Source organism: Triticum dicoccoides, chromosome 3B, assembly GCF_002162155.2.
Source record: "Triticum dicoccoides isolate Atlit2015 ecotype Zavitan chromosome 3B, WEW_v2.0, whole genome shotgun sequence".
NCBI lineage: Eukaryota > Viridiplantae > Streptophyta > Magnoliopsida > Poales > Poaceae > Triticum > Triticum dicoccoides.
In genome coordinates this window covers 573,600,318-573,608,955 of record NC_041385.1, presented here as the reverse complement: position 1 = coordinate 573,608,955, position 8,638 = coordinate 573,600,318, and positions in this window count along the sequence as shown.

The following is an 8,638-nucleotide window of genomic DNA, read 5'->3' as shown; positions in this document are numbered from 1 at the left end:
TTCCCACCGACATCTTTGGCGCGCCAGGTAGGGGACGCAGTTGTGAAAAATCCGGTCTAGCAGCTAGTTTAGCAGTTCTTCATCGCCATGGCTTCCAAGGAAGAAGGCGACCGAACAAGTGGCATCATTCGCGGATGCAGTGAACGCTCGCGCAATGATAGAAAAGCTAAGTCACGAAAAACTTTGAGCAATTCTTTTCATATAAGATTATTCTCCTTGGAGATCTTTCCCTCTGTATGAGAAACCTGCACGCAATGGGGCCCTTCCACTATTGGCAACACCCTTGTTCTGTTTCGAGTCCGCTCAACAGTTCGAGCGGCGGCGTCGAGAATGGCAGGGTGGCCTTCCGCTATTGGCAACGCTCTCGTTCTGTTTCGAGTCCGCTGAACAGTTCAAGCGGCCGCGCTGAGAATGGTAAGGTGGTTCACCTAGCAGCAAGCACACCCGGCAGGCTATTGGGGACCCGTCCTCGAGGCGCCGTGGCTTGGGTTTACGCACCGGCAAGCCTACCCAATTAACATAGGGTAGACATACAAAGGAAGATCAAACTGGAAAATAACATGCATTGTTTCAAAGTACTGCAGAGTTATATTGCATCAATTGTTGTTGTGGTTCTAACTAAAGATAAAAATTGTCTTGGTTGTGAACCTGCAGCGGCAATGAGAAACAGGGTGCCTAGTCCCGGCACTGGCCTTCAACCCTTGGAATTCCGTCGACGTGGCTGATGATGGGCTCGATACGCTCCTCGAGCGTCACGAGGTCCACGTCCTCTGGCAAGCTCTCTAGCACGGCGTCAAAGTCGAGGTTAGGGTTCCAGTACGCCACCTTGGTGAGGATCTTGGTCAGGGCACCCCGGCAAAGCTGCCGGGCCTCATTGGCCAGAGAGATTGCTCTGTTAGAGCGAAACTGCTCCAAGGCTCCAAGAACGCCCTTGAAGAACAGGGTCAGCTTGGCGTTGGGACTCATGTTCGGCTCTGGGGCGTACCTCACGTTCGGCATCCCCATGGCAGCCAACTTCGTGGTGATCTTGCCGGCGACATCAACGAGGCAGCTGATCTAGAGGTTTTCGCCCTTCATGTAATCCTCGTGGTTGGCGGCGTCATTCTTCCGCAGCTACCTCTCCTCCTCCAGATTCTTGGACAGGGTCTCCTCCCAGGCCCTGACCTCAGAAAGCGTCCCCTCAAGACCCTCCAGCTTCAGCTTCAGGTCTTTGATGGAGTCGTTGGCTTGGGAGAGTAGCTCGGTCTTGTCAAGGACTGTGGCCTGCGCCTCCATCAAGGCGCAGCTGATCGTGTCCTTCTCCTTCACCAGCTCCAGGGCCTTGTTCTTCAGGCCATCCCGCTCCACCTCCAGCTCCTTCATCTTGTCGTCATGGACTAGGGCTTGAGCATTGAGTGCCTCCTTGTGCCTCTGCTCCAGCTCCCGGGTCCACTGCGTGACAAGCTTCTCGACCTCCTCATCCTTGCCGTGGAGTGTGGCGGCGAGTGCCTCCTCATGAGCGGCAAGGTCCTCCTCCTGGGAATTCAGCTCGGCCTGGTGCTGGTGCTGGGTGGCCTCGGCCCTGGCGGCCTTTTCCCTCGCCGCCTCCTGGGCCTTCTCGACGTCGGCTTGCTTCAAGATGATCTCTTGCTTGCGCTCAGCCAGCAGATCTTAGGCAGCCTTCAGCTCTTCGTGGGCCTGGCGGAACCAGGCCTGCGTCTCAGTGACACCTTCCTCAAGGTCTGTGTCTGCCTTGTCCCCGCCACCATCCTGGATTTTAACTTGTCCAGGCGGGCACGGTGAAGCACCTGGAGCTTCTAGAAGTCGGCGCTCATGGACCGAAGAAGCCGATCCTCTTGAGAACCGCCACCACCGGTGCTCGGTTCATCAACAACCTGGAGCCCGGTGGTGGCGAGCGCCTCGTCGTCAAACACCTCCCCCTCGGCCGGCGCCTCGGTGCCCGCCGTCCCTGGAAGGTGGACGAACAGGTCGTCGTGCACCTTCAAGTACCTGCCCAAGCCAGAGACGATGTAGGAGGAGGGTTGTTCATCGACCACCCCTCCTCGGTAGTAGCCTTGTCGGCCTCCCTGGCAGGCCTCTTGCCGGCCTGCTCGGCGGTGCCCTTGCCGGCCTCCTCGGCAGCAGCCTTGCCGGTCTCCTTGGCAGGCCCCTTGGCGGCATCCTCAGAAGTGTTCTTGGCGGCCTCCTCGGCGGCAATGTTGCTGGCCTCCTCCGCGGCATCCTTGGCGACCTCCTTGATGATGGTGTCAATATCCTCCCGGTCCGCCGAGGAAGGATCTGGATACCGAGAAGGGGAATGTGGCGAAGCCAAGACCAAATTCAAAAAAAAGAACAGGGACAGAAAGTGAATAACTTACTTGTACCGGGCTGGGAAGAAGTGGCCCCCTCCCCGCCAACATCCGTCGCCGAGACGGAGTCACCAGTGCCCAAGTTTGCCTCCTCCTCCTCCGTGCGCATGGGCTCAGTGCTTGGCGCCCTTGCCGGGGACGCCCCTCGGGGCGGCGTGGTTGATGGGGGCGGCGTGATGGGGGTGTCCCTCGGTGGCACCTCCTGGTGTCGTCCTCCTCCTGCAGCCACGGCAAAGTCAGTGCCAAGAGATCGTACCCCAACACATGTTGATGAGGAGTGAGTGGTGAACGCATGCTGGGGGCTGAGACAGGGGCTGTTGTCTAGGCTGATCTCCACCATCGGCGTACGTGAAGCGCCCGCCAGGGGCTAGTCGCCCGTCAAGGCCCTGGCCCTCTTCGCCATCCTCTGGGCCAGCGTCTTCCTGTCCCTGCGAAGATGAAAACAAGTCAAGAAAAGCAGCACGGTCTGAAAGGACGGAGATGACAAAGGGCAAGATACTTACTCGTCCTCCACCTCCTCTTCTGCTGCCTTCCACTTCCTCCTTGGGCTGAGACACCCAAAATCAAAGACGACCTCCGTGTCAACATTTGCGGAAGGAGGGGAAGGGGATGGAGTCCGGAAATGCTTGGACGAAGAAGAGGCGGACGCTTTCCTCTTCACCACCGCGGCCTTCACCATCTTCCTCGCTACCGCGGCCCTCGTCAGGTGCACGGACTCCCCGTGGACCTCTTGCCGCAGTTCGGTCCTGCAGGGCCGGACCGGCTCACCAAAGCTGGCCCGCCACAGGACACGCCTTTTTCCCGTGGCCGGAGGGTTGTCGGCCTCGCCTCTTCCTCGATCGACTCCTTGACCACATCCTCAACAAGGGGGCCTCGGTGTTGACGCTGCTGGCCTCCCCGGCAGACGCCACCCACTGGGTGAGCTCCCTTTCCTCCGTGGCCGCGTTGGCTTCATCCTCCACGCCACCAGCGCTACCGGCCTCCCTGGCAAGCTCTGCCCCCGCTAACCTGGTGGCGATGTAGTCCGGCTCCGCCTCGGTGGTGCCCTGGATGAGCAGCGGCTCATCGTGGTCATAGCCCTCCGACAAGTTGTCGAAGAACTCCTATGCTTCGCATGCCGGGGGCTCTGCCCAGGACGGGTTGAGGCCGTGCGAGTTGAAGTCCGGCATCATGGCAATAATGGCGGACTAGCAAGAGTTGTTGCTCAGAGGGAACACACCCGCTGGCAACCCAAACAGGGGTCACTTGACGGCCTTGCCGGCCTTCGTGGCCCTACCGGTCCTCTCCACCCTGCTGTCGATGTACACGTCGAGGTGGAAGAGCCTTTGACAGAAATGGGCATGTCCCATCACTGTGAAGTTATGCTTCAGGCCAGGGCAGAGGCTCATGACGTCGGCCGCATTCCTGAAGTCCCTAGGCCGGCCTCCCCTTGTTATGCAGCGGGGCGATTCAGTAGCGGATGAAGTCCGCCCCAATCTTCTCAAGGGTGAGCCCGGCCGTGGTGAGGCGATGGATCCTGGTGGTGGCGATTGAAAGCTTCTCATCGTTGGCATCAAGGTCACTCCAGTCCCCACGACGGGTCGGCGGGCTCTGACGAACCCGGCAGAACTCCGGCGGGTCCTTCATCTCGATCCAGCACCACCGGCCCCGCCACTCCTCCCACCTCTCCTTATGGGCACCCTCCGGATACGTGCCTTTCTCCTGGGCCCTTGGGATCCAGGAGATGCTCCTGGAGATGGCGCCCCCTGGATGGATGTGAGGGGAGAAGTAGTGGCGGAAGAGCGCCCTGCTGGGAAGCACCCCGGCAAAGCCCTCATAGGGGTGATAAAAGAGAGCCATGCTCGCCACGACGTTCGACGTGAGATCCAAAAGATGGAAACCATAGGTGCGCATGATGTCATTGAAGAAGTCAGAGAAAGGGGGCAGAGCCCGCAGGAGAAGAAATCAATGAAAAGGGGGTACCAATTTGGGCCGGCCGTGGTGCAATCGGCGGGGACGACGCGCGTGGCAGGGTGCCCCGTCGTCTTCCTCCCCTGCAGGGGCAGAAGAAGTCCTTGAGGTGGACCGCATCGACCGTCGACAGGAAGTAGGCGAACTGCGTCCGCCGCACCGCTGCCTCGCTCTACGACACCTCCTTCTCCCCGCATCCTTGGCCGCTCCCTTGCCCCTGCTGGTTTGGGCGCCATGGCGGTTGGAAGGAGGCAAAGGATCAAGAGCAATGGGGGCATAGTGACAGCAAGCAGAAGCAAGAGCTTCGAATATTTCGCCTGAGGAAGAAGAGAGGAACGGCGGTCCTAAGATTGGGAGAGGCGCAGAGGGTAAATGATCAGCGCGCCTGTGGTTATTCCTTTTTATGCGGAAGGCGCGGGCCGCCTCTTTACCATTCACTGCGATATGACGCATGTGTGCAGCAGGCACCCCAGGCATGACCCCCACGTCATGCACGACCCTCCACGTCACACATTCAACACGGGTCGTGGGGAAGCGCAGCGGACGAAAAAGTCACCGTGGTAAAAATCCGCCCCGCCTGCCCGCGCAACGTTACGGGCCTAGCCCAAAAACGCGTCGCGCTTATGTGCGGCCCAGGCCCGGGGGCTCCTGTCGGTGCACAAAAGTAGGGGCTCTTTTTTGCACCCCTTTACTTGTGCGCAGGCAGTCAGAGCCGCGCCCGTGGCCACACTTAGCAGAGCAGAGGAGGGAAGCCAAAGGCGCAATACAATCAAAGCAACACCAAGATCAGAGACGCAAAGAGCAAGAGGGCGAGGTGGACTCCCCCGGCAAGACCCTTGCCGGGCGCAACCTCTGCAGCCCCGGGAAGAGCCTTGCCGGGGCAACTTGCCTAGCACCAGCGGAGCACGCCACCCTTGAGCCCAAGGGTTCCAACACCCTCAACCACATTGGGAACAAGGCTCGGGAGGCACCTCCATGGTGGTATGTAGATCTTTGTGAAGATCATAAGCATACAAGACCAGATGAGGACCAGAAGACGATGATCCTCGGTGAGATCCTTGCCGAGGAAATCCACGAGACCTCCGGCATGATCCTTGCCGGGGACGACCGTGATGTCATGGCAAGACCCTTGTCGGGACCCCGGCAAGACCCTTGCCAAGGACATCAGCGGGGCCGTGGCCAGGCCTAGATCTGCCAAGACTCCACCGCCGTTCCCATGCAGCTGCCATCCCAGCCAGCTAGGCGAGCACTTGCGTGGCGACGTGCGGCCTCTAGACCGACTCAACAAGCACCTGCATGGTGGCATGCAGGTCTTCGTGAAGACCCTTCCACCGCGCCAGGTCAGCAGCCTGCCAGCTTACATGACGGAGCGGCGATGGACGGGACGGGCCTCGTTACCATCCCCGATAAAGCAAGGGGACACCTAAGGTGCACATTTAATGCGTCTTGTCTCGTAATGACAGGCGATAAGCTTATACACTGTACATCTTTCCACCTCCTGTGTGCCACTTTGGCGCCCCCCTTTGAGTATGAAAGGAGGCCCGAGGCATACTGGAGAGGGATTCAGATCTTTTTGACAACGCACACACCGTAGCTAGTTCAAGAACACAAGAACACTCAAATATACACCAAAGCAGGACTATAGTATTACGCATCCTCGCGACCCGAACTTGGGTAAACAATCTTTGTGCTGGCTCCTAGACCCGCTCTTTCCACAACCTCGTGCCCGCCAACCATAGTAGGGATTCCAGTGATCCCATAGGTGTCGTTTCCCACTGACAGATATGTAGGCTCATTTCCTTCTCCTCATATTGGAGTCGAGTCCGCGGCAGGAGCCTTTCAATCAGCGAAGGAGGAAGCATGGTACATATGACCTCATCTACATGCCCATGGCAATGTTTGTGAAAATGCTATGCATGCATGCAAGTTTTTTGGGGGGCCCAGCGCTTCGTTCATTATCTGTGCTCAAGGTCTACGCCTGGCTTTGCATTGCGCATCGGCAAGGCTTGTACAAAAGGGTGTCTGCCGGTCAGGTCTCGACAGTTGTGCCTTATGGGTATAACTTACAAAGATGCTCAATATTCCATGAGTTCTGCAATTGAATGCCATCTTCGGTCTCCAGATGGACTGCGCTAGGTCTAGTGACTTGTACCACCCGGTAAGGGCCTTCCCACTTTGGCGTCAACTTGTTTGCACCCTTGGCGGACTGAACACGCCTAAGGACAAGGTCGCTTTCCTCAAGGCTCTGGGCATGAACCCTGCGGCTGTGATAGCGGCGTGATGACCCACAAGTATAGGGGATCTATCATAGTCCTTTCGATAAGTAAGAGTGTCGAACCCAATGAGGAGCAGAAGGAAATGACAAGCGGTTTTAATCAAGGTGTTCTCTGCAAGCACTAAAATTATTGGCAACAAATAGTTTTATGATAAGATAAATCGTAATGGGTAACTAGTAACAAAAGTAACTAAGGTGCAGCAAGGTGGCTGTCAGTGTAAAATCCAGCGGATCTCGGGTAGGGGGTCCCGAACTGTGCGTCTAGGCTAATGGTAACAGGAGGTAGGGGACACGATGTTTTACCCAGGTTCGGGCCCTCTCGATGGAGGTAATACCCTACTTCCTGCTTGATTGATCTTGATGATATGAGTATTACAAGAGTTGATCTACCACGAGATCGTAGAGGCTAAACCCTAGGAGCTAGCCTATGATTATGATTGTTGTTGTCCTACGGACTAAACCCTCTGGTTTATATAGACACTGGAGGAGGCTAGGGTTACATAGAGTCGGTTTATAGAGAAGGAGATCTAACATCCGAATCGCCAAGCTTGCCTTCCACGCAAAGGAGAGTCCCATCCGGACACGGGATGAAGTCTTGAATCTTGTATCTTCATAGTCCAACAGTCCGACCAAAGTATATAGTCCGGCTGTCCGGATACTCCCTTATCCAGGACTCCCTCAGTGGCCCAATCCTTTTTGTAGCAAAGGACAAGCCTCAACGAACTCTTATATAAAGCAAAGCGTTCCCGAGGACACATGGGAATATAGTCAAGCTAGTTTTTAGCATGCTCATATGATTCAGGTTTGTTACTTTGATAATTCGATATGTGGGTGGACCGATGCTTGGGTGATGTACTTCCTTGGACAAGCCTCCCACTTATGATTAACCCCTCTCGCAAGCATCCTGAACTACGAAAGAAGATTTAAGATAAATCTAACCATGGCATGAAACATATGGATCCAAATCAACCCCTTACGAAGCAACACACACTACAAAAAAAAGACACATCCATGACATTTTGGGTTGAATGAAATTTTTGTTGTCATGCTTATGACACTTCTATGATGATAATTGTGACAAAACTCGGTATCATCATAGATGTGGTGGGCTCCTACTTCTATGACAAAAAATCATCACACAAAATGGGCTTTTCGTCCTGGGCAGGCCGGAGACGCAGATGCATGACATTCTTTGGGCCGTCCATGACGGAAAAACCGGGGTAGTAGCGAGGGCGAGGAAAATATCGGGGAGTTCTAGGTTACGGTGGGTGGTCAGGGCCGAGCGATGCATGGAGGGATTGCACATTTCTCTCGTACACGTAGGCGTGTGGGTGCGAGGCGTTGGGCTCTACTGAACCTGAGTGAGGCGTTTTCACCTACTGAACCTGAGTGATTGCACTGGCTACGCGTTATTGAACCCGAGCGATCGATCGATCCCTGGCTGTTAACTGAACCCGATCGAGCGATTCCTTCGCTACTGCTGCTAACTAAAGTCGATCGACCTGCTACCTCTTGATGAACAGTGAGCATTGTTGGGGATTGGATGAATAGTTGTCGGTGGGGGTTGGATGAACAGGACCCCGTGGTAGTAGAGGTCGTTGCCGCTGGATGAACAGGACCCCAATCGAGCTGGTTGGGGTGGATGAATAGGACCCCGTGGAGGGCTGGTTGAACAGTAGCCGGTGGAGGGCTGGATGAAAAGTAGCCCATGGAGGGGTGGTTGAACAGTAGCCGGTGGAGGCTGGATGAACAGGAGCCCATGGATGAACAGTAGCTGGTGGAGGCAGGAGGGAGATGTCGTGGATGAACAGTCGCATGTGGAGGCTGGAGGAGGTCGATGGTGGATGAACAGTAGCCCATGGAGGTTGGAGCAAGGTAGTAGATGGTGGATGAACAATAGCCCGTGGAGTCCCATTTTGCGGTATGCCACACGCCTCCCGATGAACAGGACGCCCGTTTCGGCCGTAGGAGGTCGAAGAGAAGTCCGTTTCCTCCGTTTTGCGGTACGCCACACCCCTCCCGATCAACAGGACCCCGTCTCGACCGTAGGAGGTCGAAGAGAAGT